This window comes from Tenrec ecaudatus, chromosome 3, assembly GCF_050624435.1.
Source record: "Tenrec ecaudatus isolate mTenEca1 chromosome 3, mTenEca1.hap1, whole genome shotgun sequence".
Taxonomy (NCBI): domain Eukaryota; kingdom Metazoa; phylum Chordata; class Mammalia; order Afrosoricida; family Tenrecidae; genus Tenrec; species Tenrec ecaudatus.
In genome coordinates this window covers 28,017,501-28,034,470 of record NC_134532.1, presented here as the reverse complement: position 1 = coordinate 28,034,470, position 16,970 = coordinate 28,017,501, and positions in this window count along the sequence as shown.

The window sequence follows — 16,970 nt, the reverse complement described above, 5'->3', positions numbered from 1 at the left end:
ACAATCAGATGAAACACTCTCAAGTCCTGCTCCATCTCAGGGTGGATTTTATGTTTGAGCCCATTGCTGCAGCCAATAATCCAGTCCCTCACAAGGGCCTTCCTCTTTTCAATCGCCCTTTTACTTTACCAGGCATGATATCATTTTCCCAGGATGGATCTCTCCTGATAACATATTCAAAGTATATGAGACAACATGTCACCATCCTCATTTCTGCGGATCATTAGCATGTGTGGTCAATGCTATTGTTAGTCTTGTTAATTCCTGTACAAATCTGCATGAAACAATGGAGGACTATATGAATTGTGATAAGAGGTGTAAGGGTCCCCAATAAAATATTTAATAAAAATAAATAAAATTCCATGAGACACTTCTAGCCTAATTGTAAGACTTTTAAAGTGCAGATTCTGGCAGTTATGAATAAATACCATTTTATTGTATTGTTATTTAAGTTCAAGTTATTTGGAAACTGAGTCAGACAACATATTAAATGTTGTCTGACTCAGTTCCTAATATTAAAAAAAAACACTTTTTCATGTAGCTCCATTATCAATATTGGTCTACAGTTTTCTTGAAGTATTATCTGACACTGGTATCAGATTACTGGACTGATAGAATGTGTTATTAATTGTTGCCTCTCAACCATTGTTATGTTTGTACCCAATTAACTTGAACTTAAATAACAAAACACTAAAATGCCATGTTGTTAGAACAAAGTGTTCTGGTGTTGAGGGAGGGCTGGAGCAGAAGCCCAAAGTCCATCCACTTCCTCAATGTATGGCCATACAATTATATGTACATAAGTCCATACCTCTATTTTATGAATTAATATATTTATATATGTACACCCTTATGTTTATACCTCTATCCATACCTTTGCTTCCTAGATCTTTTCTCTATTTCGTTTTACATTCCCACTGTCCTACCATCACACTCACGCCTTTTCTGCCTCTTAGTAATGCCTCTCACCTAAATTGCTATTGCTCCAACACCCCCAGAATATCTAAGTCCTCCTCATTATTGATTTAATTCCCTAATTGTTCCTCTACCTATGGAATTGTTTGATAACCACTCCCTCTTCCCACTCCCCTTTCCCCTAGGCCCTACAGAACCATTGCCTATATGGGTAGGCAAAACAACAAAAGCCGAAACAAAAGAAAAAGAATAGATTGAATTTAAACGGGTTGAAAAAATAGCAAAAAAAGAAAAAAGAAAAACCCAAACCTAAAAACATACACATTCCCAGGTCTGTCCGCTGACCTTTATGACTCTCACCGACGGTCCTGGGGGGTTTGGGGAACTTCCCCTCCTAGCCTGAAGTCTACTTTTGTGGCTCCTCAGGGGCTTTATGGCTCAGCTTCGCTCCCATTGCTGACCTGTTCTGTTCCCTTATTGGTCCACCCCACTGTGGAGGGAGGTGGGGGTCAGACCAGGCTCACTCCACACCATGTATCCCCAGCATGGTCCTCTGACAATGTACTCTCCAGCAAGTGGACATCATTTCTCAAGCTGATGTTGGCCTTACTGTCTTCTCTGTGTGCTGGGGCAGATTTTTGCAAATAATGGTGATAAAAAATTACCATTCATTGTTAATCCCATTCATTCTATTTATCTCCAAATAAGACACACATAATTAAGGATACAAAATTAAGCTAAACAATCTTTATAAATAATTAATTTGCTTTCATTGGTAATTATGCCCTGTGGTGAAGTTGTAGTGCCCTCTTAGTATTCATAAATTGCAAACATGAAAAAATTTAAGCAGTCTACACTGAAAGGAGAAAGAGAGAGAGAGAGAGAGAGAGAGAGAGAGAGAGAGAGAGAGAGAGAGAGAGAGAGAGAGAATTTATAATATTTTTGTGAGAATTTATAATATTTAAGGGGTGGTTATGGTTGAACAATGCAAAATGAAGTTTGACAAGAGTTTATGTACGGTTGAAAAAGCATCGTTTGATAAATGAGATTAACTGGGAAAAAAAGTGTCACCAAGTATTACATTTTATAAATGCAACAAACACGCAGATCACGATGCTAAGCTGTAGTTTTTTTGGGTGGGTCCTTATTGTAAGTTAAATATTATACATGGTCTCTCACTTCACTTGTCTTTTGAATTCTCTGTGCGTACATTTTAGGTTCTTGTTTGCTAATATTTTCATGTGAGCACCTGTGTGCATGTGTGTCTGTGTGTGCAAGGCGTTCCCAGAGGTGCCAAGTGTTTCCTAAGAACACCTCCCACAGCAACTTCACCCAATCCACCCTGGGTTTATTCATCTGGACCAGCAGTTGTCAACCTGTGGGTCACAACCCCTTTAGGGGTTGAACGCCCCTTTAACATGTTTCTCCTGATGCATAACAGTAGGAAAATGATAGTCATGAAGTAGCAATGAAAATAATTTTATGAGGGATCAGTTATCAGGTATCAAAGAACAAAAAATCATATCATTGGCTGCACACCTCCATGATACCATCACCGAAGACAAACAAGTGCATAAGCAAATGTGGTGAAGAAAGCTACTGGTGCCTGGCTATCAAAAGAGATCGTGTCTGGTGTCTTAAAGGCTTGAAGGTGAACAAGCGTCCATCTAGCTCAGAAGCAATAAAGCCCACGTGGAAGAAGCACAGCAGCCTATGCGATCACGAGTTGTCAAAGGGACCAGGTATAAGGCATCATATATATATATATATATATATATATATATATATATATATATATATATATATATATCATAGTGAATGAAGGGGCAAGTGCAGAGTGGAGACCCAAAGCCCATTTGTCGGCCACTGGAGATCCCCTCACAGAGGGGTTTAGGGGAGGAGATGAGTCAGTCAAGGTGCTATATAGTACCGATGAAGAATACAGCTTTCCCCCAGATCCTGGATGCTTCCTCTCCCCAAGTACCATGATCCAAATTCTACCTTGCCAGACTGGATAGAGCAGAGGTTGTACACTGGTGCATATAGGAGCTGGAGGCACAGGAAATCCAGGGTGGATGATACCTTCAAGACCAGGGGTGTGAGGGGCAATACTGGGAGAGTAGAGGGTGAGTGGGTTGGAAAGGGGGAACCAATTACATAGATCTACATGTGACCTCCTACCTGGGAGACAGACAGCAGAGAAATTGGGGAAGGGAGACTCCGGATAGGGCAAGATATGACAAAATAACTATCTATAAATAATCAAGGGCTCATGAGGGAGGGGAGAGTGGAGAGGGAGGGGGTAAAAAAGGACTTGATACAAAGGGCTTAAGTGGAGAGCAAATGCTTTGAAAATGATTAGGGCAAAGAATGTACAGATGTGCTTTATACAATTGATGTATGTATATGTGTGTATTGTGATAAGAGTTGTATGAGCCCCTAATAAAATATTAAAACGAAAAAGAAAAGAATTTTATGTTTGGGCATCACCACAATACGAGACACTGTATTAAAAGTCGTGGCCTTAGGAAGGTTGAGAACCCTGATTTTCTGGACTCACCAAAGGATAGAGATTCCAATAAGGAAGACTCCTGGAGTATAAATTACGTCGATTTAATAATGATGCTGAAGTATTACAGGCGATTACCCTTTAATCAGTCCCTTGCCTTCCCTCCTTTATTTCCCAGCTCCTGCTCAGGATCCAGGTGGACCTGGACGCAGATAATTCAAGGTGTTGGAATTGGGACAGATGTGGATTTCAGATTAGGGTGTGCTGTGTGGAAAGAGAGTGAATCATCCTTGCTTGGATATTTTGCACTTCCTGGAAGGTAAAAGTACCTGGGACCTGGGCATAGGTAACTATTCCACAACAGGTACCCTCAGCGAATAGGTATGTAAGACAGGCTCAGGGAGGAACATAACCTTTCGCCTCCGTAAGTCCCTGGGGTTGAGCTCAAATATATTCAGCCTGTGCTAACACGCTGACTCTGAAACCTCCACTAATGGCTTCTTAGTTGCTGAATTGTCCACATCTGGGCCTCTCTTTCATTCCAGGGTATATTTAGATATCCACACGCCCAGGGTGCCTGGTCAGGATTTAACCGATTAAGTCAGCATGGGGTGTGCCTACTGTTGTTATCACGAGTGACTCTTTGAGGACTTACTTCTCCATGAGTGGAGAGTCCAGTGTGTGCTGAGAGGGAGTTCCTGGCACTGGACCCACAGTATGTGCCTGGGAATAACATCTTTACACTTAACGGTGAAGCTGCAGCTCCTACTTGAAGGATGTCTTGTGAGGTTAAGTGGTTGGTTTACTGGAAAATCAAGCAGTCACAGACCCAAATATTTTAGGGTTAGAAGGGTGTACTACATCTTCTTCAGAGCCCTTAAGTCTGAGGAAAAAGTCCAATGTTTTGAAAAATGGAGATTATGATTCCAATATGAGTACTTTTAATTTGATACGACCTCCTTCTCTAGTGACATGAGTGTCCCTGGGAAAGAGGGAATGGAGGGGATCAAAGGTAGAATATCCAGCAATTTATTTGTTTCATTAAACACGTTTTCACGACATCTGTTTCTGGTAGATTTGACATGCTAAAGCAACTTGTAACCCAATGTCACCAAAATTCTTATTGTAACTTAATATAACAAGTTGGTGGATTTTAAAAATAAAAATGCATTTTTCAGGGTCTGCAGAGTAGAAATCCAAATTGAAGGCACCACATCTAAGCGAAGACTCTTACTGTTGCAAACTGCATAGGAGGAAAAATGCTCCTCCCAATACACAGTACAAACTATCACAAAGAATTGTAAATTAAACAACTTGATTAAGACTTTAAAACTATTCAGAAAACAAAAAGATTGTGTATGAAATTCAAAACATCTAGAAGTAAATCATAAAAAATCTAGCTGTACATGTTTATATATTCAAGATTTTAGACATACAACAAAAGCATGGATCATGAAAACATATATATATATATATGAAGCTAGATAGACTATGTAGAAATCACAGGCTCTGAATTTGTGGTAAGAATTGATGGGAAAGCTCAGTATCAGCAACTGGAACAGACTATCAATTTTTCATTGGTAAATTCATTTTAGAGCTGACGAAAATTAAGAAAAATCATTGGTAGCCAAAATACAACCGTAAGGATCTCCCATCTGGATTTCAATGATATCACGAGAAGAGATTTCAAGAATTGAACACTAAATACTTCTCACCTGATGAGCTGTGGGGTGGGGATGGGTATCAAGAACATCATACTTAAGAACACAAAAGCAAAACAAAACCCACTACCATCGAGTCAATACAGACTCATAGAGACCCTATAGAGCAGGGCAGAACTGCCACAGTGAGGTTCTGAGGTTGGAACAGTTTTCAGGTCTAGAATACCCGATCTTTCTCCCATGAGCAGCTGGTGGTTTCAAATGGTGAACCTCGTGGATTGCAACACAACTGGTAACCACGATGCCACCAGAGCTCCTTATGCCACTGGGGCTCCTTAAGAAAGCAAAAAATATATCAAAAAGAAAAGATCGAAGTGGGTGTCAGAGAAGTCTCTGAAATCAGTTCTTGTTTGTCAAGTGTATAACGAAAATGGAGGAAATGATGACATCAAAGAGCTGAACAGAATATTTTAAAGGGAAATAAGGAAGACAAAGTAAATATAAAGAACTATGCAAAGATCTAGAGTTAAATATCAGCTTAACTCAAAACATGCCTAGCATATCTTAAACTAAAAGAACAGAAGAAAAAAATCAAATCTCAATTTTCAGTATTGAGAGATTCTATTGGCAAGATATTGAGTGATACAGGTATCATCAAAAGAAAGTGGAAAGTATACACAGAGCTTCTGTACCAAAAGGAACTAGTGAACATTCAACCATTTCAGGAATTAGCATATGATCAAAAGCAATATTAATGAAGGAAGCCGCCCAAGCTACACTGAAAGCAATAGTCAAAAACAAACTCTGGGAATTCATGGAATACTAATTGAAATGTTTCAGCAAGTTGATGAAGCACTGGAAGAACTCAGCCATCTATGCCAAGAAATATGGAAGACAAGTATTAAAACAACCAAATGCATGAGATCCATACCTGCATTTACTGGGGAGAAAGGTGACCCAACAGAACACACAGTAGAACAATAACATTAATATCACACTCATGTAAAATTTGGCTGATGATTATTGAACATTTGCAGCAGTACATTGTCAGAGATTCCGGTAGGATTCAGAAGAAAACATAGAAAATGGAATATTATTGTTGAATTTAAATGGATCTGTCCTGAAAGCAGAGAATGCCAAAAATATATTTGGTTTTGATTTATTGACTAGCAAACGCACTTGACTATGTGCACGCAAACGAACGACAAATAATCTTGAGAAGAATGGGAGAACCAGTTCACTTAACTGTGCTCATGCAGAACCTCCAAATGGATCAAGAGGAAGTTGTGAAAACACAACCAGGGAATACTCATTGCTGTCAGGTGCCATTGAGGAAGTGTGTGTCGATGTGGTAGCCTGTCACCATACTCTGTGTACTTAACAAATAATCAGCAAAACTGGATTCCATGAAGAAGAAAGTGGCACCCATATTGGAGGCACCGTCATTAATAACCTGCAATATGCAGACAGCAAAATCATGCTTGCTGAAAGTGAGGAAATGTTGGAGCATTTTCCAATGAACATCAAGAATTTTAACCTAAAATACAGATTACAACTCAGTGTAAAAACAAACAAACAAACTAACTAACTAAGAAGCTCTCAACTGGGACCATTAGGAAACACGACAATAGATGAGGAAATGATGGAAGTTGTCAGAGACTTCACCTGGATTGGACCCACAGTCAATTCTCATAGATGCAGCACTCAGATCCAATAACCCATTTCATTGCATAAATCTATAACACAAGACTGTTTTCAAGTGTTGAAAAGCAAGGATGTTACTTTGATGACTAAGGTGAGCTTCATCCAAGCAATGGAATTTTGAACCCCCTTTATATGCATGTGAAAATTGGACATCTAATAAAGAAGATCAAAGAAAAATAGATGCATTTTTCCTAGTGAACAATATCGGAAACATCATGGACTGCTAAACTAAAAAAACAAATCTCTTTTGGATGCAGTACATCTCGAATGTGCCTTAGAGATAGGAAAGAGTTCATCTCACATATTATGGACATGTTATGAGGAGAGACCAGACCTAGAGAAGGGCATCACGCTTGATAAAGTACAGGGCGAGCAAAAGAGAACAGGATCTCAACAATATGGATTGATATAGTGCCTGCAACAATGAGCTCCATCACAGGAACTTGGGAGGATGGAGCAGGACCACAAGGCGGTTCATTCCGCTGTAAGTAGGGTCACAGTGAGTCAGAACAAACTGGAAAGCACCTACCTACACAGTCAGCAAGTCATTGGTATGTAATGCCCAATCTAGCTTGTCCATTTTAGTATTTGCAAGATGCAAGAAGCTTTTTCATTTTGGAATAATTTGAGAAGTATCACTGCTAATTCTTAACTCTGTGATCATGATCCTTGATGATTTGGAAAGTCATTTACTATTTATTCTAATTCAGTATTTCTGTTTTGTGTGAGTTTGTTAGGTTATGAATTTAATGCATTTAATCATTTTATGTAGCTTTATAGAATAAATTTGTATTTGTCATCTAAAAGAACATTTCATGATCAATCCTTAAGCATAATGCAGTCATTGATACTTTAGTACCCACAAACCTCAATTAATACAAGAGAAAGATAGGTAAAATGACTTTTATTCAAATTTAAATACCAACAATGAATTACAAAAATGAAAAGTGGTGAATATCTATGAACTGCTACAGCCCGAAGTTATCAAATGTTGTGGTCGTTACATAATTTCATGTCAACCTGAAGATATATAAAAGTGTAGGAGTGGAGTCTAGCCGTCAATCTGGTTACAGCCTCTGGCACCTCCTTGTGGGTATGGCCTTCTCATAAGGAGGGCCCTGAGAAACTCACCCCACTCCACATTCTTCCTTCAACCTCCTGCTTTCAGACCCCGATTGCTACTAGAGCCCTGGAGATGCACCTGCACTGTTGGATACACGGGCCATTGCCCCAACTGGACTGTGATATTCCTACATTCTGCATCCTTGCATGTTGCTTCAAGAGTCTGAGGAGGGGCTTGTGGATTAGTATTGGACTGCTGGAATTGAGTTGGACTAGGCTTGGATGTTTTCCTGATATAATTTCAGTCCTTTATCTAAAGTCCTTTCTTATACATATATGAGTGTCACTGGAATTGTTTCTCTAGTCAACCCACCCTAACACATATGTGCTATCAAGTTTCATTAGTCATTACTTGTGAATGTAATACAAACATCAGTAATAAAGAATGTGTAGCTGGCAAGAGCAACCTTGGTTGTAGGAAGGATTCTATAGATTTCCTGAGGAAAATTAACACAGACATATCAGCAATGATGTTACTTTAGAGAATATGTACTATATGGGCTTCTCACAAACAAAACTCAAGGAAGTGGAAAAGGCTCAAACAACCTATTCTTATTTACTTAATTTTCTAGAGAGAAAAATGACATCTGGGTCTAGTTGTGTGATAATTATATAATCTTGTATCAACTTGATAGATATGTGTAGGGGTGGAATCTAGCCTGTCACTTAAGTCACAGCCTGATGATACCACCTTGAGGGTGTAGGCCTCATAGGAGGATTCTGGACACTTCCTCTCCTTCTCCCTAGAAGTGGGCCACACACTTTCTCTACCCCACCTTCCTGTTTACATAGTATGTGGAGCCACACTTAGACCTGAGTGAGCCATGTGGTGGAGACCTGTGCCAGCCCTGTGATGCTTCCTCTGCCATGGGATCCACAAGGCTTTTCACCCACCAACAGGTGGTCTTTCTGCATTCTGCATCCTTGCATGTGGATGCAGGTGTCTGAAGAGAGATTTATGCACTAATATTGGCCTGATGGGAAAATATCAGACTTATGAACTTGATGTGGACTGGGCTGAGATGTTTTCTTGATATGCAATTACTCTTTGATATAAAGATCTTTCTTATACATATATAAGGGTCTATAAATTTGTTTCTCTAGTCAACCTGGGTAAACACAAGTTGGAATCATTGAACTAAGCAGCAAAAGTGTGACTTTAGACCTAGAGACTTTTCTCTCACTTGCCATTTATGTCCCCTCTTGCTCACAAACCCTTTGAAGCTGTGCAGCTTGGAGCCCCTGAATGGGGTCCGATAATGGCCTTGAGTGTTGGCTGCTTTAGGTATTAAATGGAAACAAGAGGAATGAAAGGGAGATGCTATTGAATCAAGATTCATCAATCAATAGTATTTTAAATCCACTGTTTTCTAAAGTCAGAGACTTTACTGATTTTCACATAAATATTTACTCAAACTCAGCCCAACTTTCATCAAGTGAACTCTTAATCTTAGTGACCCTGTTGGGCAAGGTAGAATTGCTCCCTAAGGCTTCTGAGGTTGTAAATATTTACCAGAGATGACAAACTTATCGTTCTCCCCAGAAGCTAGTGGTGAGTATAAATTAGCAGCCCAATGAGTGACTGGTCCAGCAGGAATTAGTGCATGAGAAAGTCTGGTTGCTAGGGTTTCTACAGTTCATACCTGTCTGGTGCTATCCCAAATGAGGTATTTAAATATGTCTCAGTTCATTGGGTGGCTGTAGACAAGTTATCTCCATCATACACTAATCTCAGTCTCCTTTAGGTGCCTTCAAATAAAAAAAAATTCCAGTCTAAACAGTGGCTAGAGGATATGTTGGAATAATTAGGTTTATGAAAGGTATGAAGATTGTTTTTTGAGGCCAAAGGAGTAAACCTGGTAGGTCTTCTCTTACCATGCAGCACAAACATGGTGTCTAGTTATGGAGTGGTTTTAAGAAAAAAATAAATGTACAGTGGTGATTTAAAATTTAAAAAGTAATCCTGGGAATTATTTCCATCACAATTATCTCCCTGCTCATCATTATATCTAGCCCCTTGAAAATGACACAGGTTTGGAGCTTGTTAGTTCCCCTGTGCTGAAAAGTCAGACCTGGCATTCCTCTGCAGGATACAACTTCACAAATCTATACATGTGTGTGTGCATGTTTACTCACACACACATGCAAGAACCTTCAAGGTACAGTCAGTCTTATGACATGGATGCAGCGAAATCTTTGAGACCTTCATATACTGAGGTTGCATGGTTAAATGAGAAGCCTCAATAAAGATGATGCTGTTACATCAACTTATCTATAATCAAAGACTTTGGTTGAATGAGTTCTTGAATCTGGAGTGTCGGGACTATAGACTCGATACCACTAGTCTGTTGGCATAACCCAATCGACGAAGACAATGATATAACTTTACCTTTGAGTGCTTTGCTATACAGAATTTGAAAATATGTGGAAATACACATACAAGCATTGAAAGGACAGGTTCACTGGTTGTATATAGACTCATGGAACCCCAGAGATTAGAGCTCTTAGTCAGCCTTCAGGTGTGAAAAGGAACTCACCTCATTGGCTAAATTTTCAGCTAACCAAAGGAGATCTGTAAGGTGAAGAAAAACACTCAAGAGGTTTGTAATCATAATAATCAATCATTTGAAAAGCTCACCACCTTCTCAAGTACAAAGTTCTGAAGGTTGACATGTGAAGAAAGGAGAAAGTTGAAGCACAGTGATAACAATTCCATATAGACTTCATTCAGTAAAGCACCGTCAAAGAACTCTATTTTGTAAGGATAATTTAAGTAATGACATTATAAAACAACTTGGGTTATACAACAGATTAAATCAAATGATTAATAAACATATATTTCTTTTTTATTAAGAGATCATTTTATTGAGACTCTTATAGCTCTTATAACAATTCACACATCATTTGTATTAAATATATTTGTACATATGAGGTCATTATTTTCTAAACATTTCATTTCTATTGAGTCCTTGGTCTCAGATAAACATATATTGTCTGCATGCCAAGTTTTATGTTTGAGTCAGTGGTGGGTGGTGAGAGTGTGAGTAAAAGTTTTATAACATATTGTAAATCTACCTGACTACACAAAATCTATGAAAACCATATGGGAAAATATAAAACCAACCAGGAGAACAATGGTGAAGCAATATTGAAATGTAATTGTCATATTTCTAAGATATAGAGCAAATAGTATTAAGAGAGAAAAATAACTAAATTTGTTCATAAAAAAATCTTTGAAAATGGAAAAGTCTACCATGCAATTTACAAAGGTTTTAGTGTTCTCACTTTCATTGTCACTGTAGATCAGTACAAGCTAACCCTCCCATTGCTGTTGTAGAACAATCACAAGTACAATAGAAGCAAATATCGCTTAGTCCTACACCATCATTCAGAAAACAAAAGAAAGGAAATCGAGTGAGACTCTCAAGGAGATGCACTGACACATGACTGAAGCAATGGGCTCAAATAGAACCTTGTTGAGGAGGGCAAAGCCTGGTCACTATTGACTTCTACTGTATGCAGGCTCACAGTGAATCTGCACTGACTACAGGGCACCGAACAATTACACAGCATCTTCATAACGGTGTCTGCTAGGTTTGAGCCTGCTGCTGCAGTCACTGTGTCAATCTGTCTTCTAGAGGACTTTACAGAAGGAAGCGTCTTCTCCATGGTCATTTCAGTCAGCCCAGCGTCTCTGCAGGTGATCAGCCTGCAGTCTGAGCACTCTGCCACCTATGACTATGCGGGAAACCCAGTGAAAACCCACATCCTGAAAATGTCAGACACCCAGGCAGAAGGAAGCTGGGCGCGAGAGAGGGAATGACTTTGACAATGTGCTTGCGTTCCTTGTTTTTAAATTATTACTGTTAGTGGTTAAAGCTTAGTGAAAAATGGAAGCTTTCATTTCCTGTGAAATATTTTCAGGTTGGGGCTATTAAACCAGCTCCACAAAATAGGGGGAACATGCTCTTTGACTCAAATCAGACAACTGGGCCATAAACACAGTCACTGAGTGAGTTCCAACTCACAGGGCATGGGCGGGTCTGGATTGTATATCTTTAGAAGGCTGACCCTTTAACCATTCTTCCTAGAATCTGGATTCAGGCGGTCAATGCCCTACTTACCATGCCGCCAGGGTTTCAAAAATTATTGCCATCAAACCCTTCTAGGACATTCATTTATGTGTACTCCATACATGTCTAAAACATTGGAGAGGCCACAAAGCTCACCACGACATAGACCTAGAGAACCTCATGCTGAGTGAAAGTGATCAATCTCAAAAGGAAAGATATTGTATGACATCACTATCAACAAAGACACAAAGGCAGAGCCTGACACCTGTTCTCAGACATGTAATCATTTAATATGATTACATACCCCAGGCATTGTTGTGACATGACTTGTTAATGCTAATGTACTGTTTATCACTTGCTCAGTTGTACATCTAAAAATAAATAATCTCTTTAGTTGAGGCTCCCCCTCAGATGGGGGTATTCTGTCACTTAGCAGGAAATGTGAAAGCCCGAATAGTTCCAGCCCCTCACCAGCATCACAGGGTTACCCCAACTTAAAAAGAGTCTTCAAAGCTGAAACTCCCTGGAATGGGAGGTGCAGGTGACTGCTATCCCAAAGTCACGAGCTTCAGAGTTTGATCCAAGGATTTCAAATGGTAAAGCCCAGAGCATCAGAGAGAATGGTATTAGAGTTTTAATTCTGTGACTGTCAGTGTTGAAGTTCTGTCTTTGCTTTTCTTGCCGTGGACTCTATAGTTCCTGCTCTCCTCCCCCTCCCTCCCCCACTACCCCTACTGCCTAAAATGAAAAACAAAAAACTCTTCACATGATGTTCAATGCTCTCAGGTGAAATCAAGGGGTTATTATATTTGACATTGTTTCTTATGAAATGGGGCTTTGTTAAAGGGAGAGATGATTAATCTTCTGACTTGTCATTCTTCTTAAGGGGGCATTTTGAACCTATTTCTGGGGTGTGGTCTTGCAAGCACCCATGTCTCTCCCTCAGGGGCAATCATGGACCCAGGAAAATTTCTGACCCGCTTCTAGGTTATAGCCTCTTTCTCTATCTCTCTCTCTCTCTTAATATTTATATCTATATCTATAAATATATAGATATAGATAGATAGATCCATGATTCCCCCACCCTCACCCCAGCCAGCTGCAGTAGTTAACCACCTGTGACTCTAACTTCCTGTTTTGGTGCCATTTGCTTGACACTTAGGCATTTATATCTTATGGATGAAAGGCATTATATTCTGGTAAAAATTCTTATGGTTCCCCATGTCCCTCTTAGTCTCTATGAGTTTTCACAGTAAATGTGTATAATAGGAAATCATATCTTTCCAAATATTATAATTTCCCACTACTTCCCTCAGGACAGAAGATAACTTCCCCTCTGTTATCTTTCTAATAGAAGGATACACAAGAGGGCACATTACTCTGCTGATGGAAACCAGCCTAGGCCAACCCTTCAACTCTAGGAGAGAGGTCACAGCCATGGGCTGCCCAGGTCTCCCCAAGCACTCAACATTTATGATTATACACAAGTTCCAATGGAGTTTGCTGGACTGAGATCCCCTAGTTTCAATTTTAAAATGAAAAGATGATGAACAAGAGAGATAAACAACAGATATGTGGCCGGGTTCCTGGGCAGGATGTCTTTACTTACGTTTGCAGATGTCCAGGGCAAAGTGCAGCTGGTAGAGTTTGGGGGAGACTTGAGGCAGATGACGGCCTCTCTCAGACTCTTATTGCCTGTCCCTGAATTCACCACCAGCAGTTACAACATGAATTGCATCGGCCAGTGCCAGGGAAGGGCTTGCAATGCCTCTCCGTTACTGGTACTAATGTTGGTACTAAATCCAACATACATTAGATGCAGAGCTGAATTGCAGTCCCAGAGACAATGAGAAGAACATTCTCCATATTCAAATGGTCAGGCTCAAAGTTAAGGATACAGCCTTGGATCACTGTAACAAAGATACAGTAAAGGGCATCATTAAGCATCTATATGCAAACCTCTGTACAGGGAGATGCTGGACTTCATTGAGTGCTCAGGACCCTCAGCCCCAGGGCTCAGTTCCAGTAGACAGAGCAGAGAGGAATTAAAAACTGTCTTCCTGTCAGTGTCTGGGGCTCCCTCTCTATCTTACCATTTCCCTTGAGGACTTCCCTAGAAGTGTGGGCTTGTATGAAACATTGAATTTGAAACATTTCATTGTAATATGAGGAAGTGTCTAATTTCCAAAGAGCACAAAGCCACATATGGAGGCACTTCACGCAGAGGGAACAAGGAAAAGCTGAAGGACCTGTCAGTACTGATGGAAATCTGTCCCCAGTAACTGGTATTGGAAGGAGAGGATATAGGACGGCCACGGTTTCCCTAAAATTTACTCAGTTCAGGATAGACCAGCAAGAACACAATGGTATCCTCAAGCCACAATTGCTCATCACAGCTGCTATATGGGTCTAAAACCTAACTTTCCTAAGTCCTGCTGCCATTCTCAGTTGCTGATGAAGAGTCAGGAAAGAAGAGGGGATGGGTTTCAGAGGACACATTTGGGCCTCCTGGAGTAGTGTGCTCCTGTGTTTGAAGTAAGGATAGATGCTTTCTCTTGAGTAAAACTCATCTGCACGGTTTCCCTTGTTGTGTTGATTGTATAGCCCCCAAAATATTTATAATAGCTCAGGTGTTATAGAGTATATTAATTTAAATAACTTTATTTCCTAAGTTTAATTTAAATAGAAATGCAAATCAATAAAGTCCAATGCAACTTTCACTTTAATGATTTTCAGGAGACACTCAGGCACCATGTTATGAGGAAGTACCTTCCAAAGGAGAGATCCAGAGCAAGGTCCTGGCCCTCAGTCCTGTATACATTCCCAGTTTAAGCCAGGGAAGCTAGTCAGACTTAAGACAAAGCCATCTTGGAAGAAGAGACTTCATCCATCTGGTGAGATTTTCAGTCGGGCACTAGATATGATCTGGAATGGGACCCTCTTCTCCATGCCATCTTTTAGTCATAGAGTCAGAAATTTAAAAAGAAAGCAAACAATAATAAACTGATACAATTTTTAAGCTACAATGTTTTTTTCTTGTTTACCAATTAAGAGAACACAACTTGAGCAAATTGGATTGAATTTTCCCTGGAGTCATATTTTCTATCATTTCCACATTTCAGAATATTGAGGTATTTAGTTCACCTTGATTAAATGACTGACAAATCTTATCCCATGCTTGGAACACTAGAAAACAATTCCAGTTCATCTGAGTTTAGAGTCCAAAATGTTGGTCCTTCATAGTTCAGTGAGTATTCATGAGCTCATTCAGGATAAGTTTAGTAGACCTGATGGGAAGTTATGTACAGAGGGATAATGTCAACAAATGGCACAGAATAAGTCCCAGACCAACCACGGTCATGAAATGAACATGGTGGTCACATTCAGACAGGAAGGTGACTTGGACTCATGTGCAGCTATGTCACAGTGTGGAACTTAAACTGCTCAGCAACAGAGGCTGTGAGTGTGGAGTTGGCTGAAATGACCATGATTAAGTGATACCATATCAGACTGCATTGGAGAATGAAACTAACTCAATGATCTCTAAGTGAGCAAGGTCAGTATCCTGTGCTTGTATCCTTGGATTTTGGTGAAATCTATGATTCTTTGTTGCAAAATGGTGACTCTTTCCCCACTGCAAATTCTAGGCCACAAACTTTTTCTTGAATTTCCATACTGCATGTATATATAAAAATGAGTGTGGTCAACCCTAATCTAGGGGGAAATAAATTTTGTTTTGAGGTCGAGAAATGAGGCAGGACTCTTAATGGGAATCAGGTGTTTTAACTGCATGTTTACAGAGAGTGCTACTGCTTCTCAAGTCGATTACATGAACAATTTACAAAATGAGCCCATCTTAGAATCTAGGAAATCAATTCAAGGTTTAGATCCCGGAGCAGTTATCAGAGGTCTGTGCCCAGGGTACAAGTGGAGAGGCTGAATTGGGTTGGCAATGTTCACATTTTAGATGCACCAGAGTCCCTGGGAAAGGGGCATTGAAAACAGTGTATATGAGGGCTCACTAAATTTTGAGGACTGGTTGTCTGGACGGGTCTTATTTTAACTCAGAGTTAAAATAAAATCCATACTTTGAAGTCACAGAGTTGAAAGTTCTCTTTCATAGAGCCCAAAGTCAAGTTGGAAACATCTTCCCTGACTCTATGGACCCTGAGTCTCTTTATTTATATCAAGATTGACTTCAGCTATCAGGAGCTGGGAGGTGGTGCCTGTGTTATTTGTAGGAGTGATGGAGTTGGTGATGACAATGGCCCAAAGAAAACCTCTGAAGACTTTGGGGAGGTTGATAAGAAACTTCCAGGGTGTAAAGAAGAAAAGGTGTTTACAGAGTGTGGGGTGATTAAGATACTCTGGTGTCCACCTGATGCTTTCAGAACACTATATCCTGTCCACTCTCTGGGGCACAGGACCTATAGAAGTCAATTTCAGGGCAGGGGCTTTGAGGGGCTGGAAGGAGAGACAGTGAGCTCAGAAATTCGGGGTTTTCCTTTGATCTTTCCCACACACCTCTTAAGCCAGTTGATTTTTCATTATAGGCCTACATGCATACGAGTTCAAATGAAAAGTTACCCTTCAATTGGGTCCAAAGGAAAGGGGAGTCTGTTCACAATCATTCTCTGTTTATAAGGACAGGGCTCCCTGACATGCAAATCAATCACCAGGCACTAGGTTAAAATTCCACCCTTGAGCACTGAAGACTATCAGTTCTCTTCTGACAGGGCTGTGGGTCTCTTGGGAAAGCACAGCTGCATCTAAAGATGCTATTGCTATGTGCTCTCCTGTGCCTGCTGACAGTTCCCCAAGGTGAAGGTCTCAGATATCAGTGTTGAGTCTATGGGGATGATTGTGACTGCGAATGACTGAAAGAGAACAATTACCTTCATTTACAGGCATCCTGTCCCAGGTGCAGCTTCAGGAGTCAGGTCCAGCACTGGTGAAGCCCTCCCAGAAGCTGTCCCTCACCTGCAC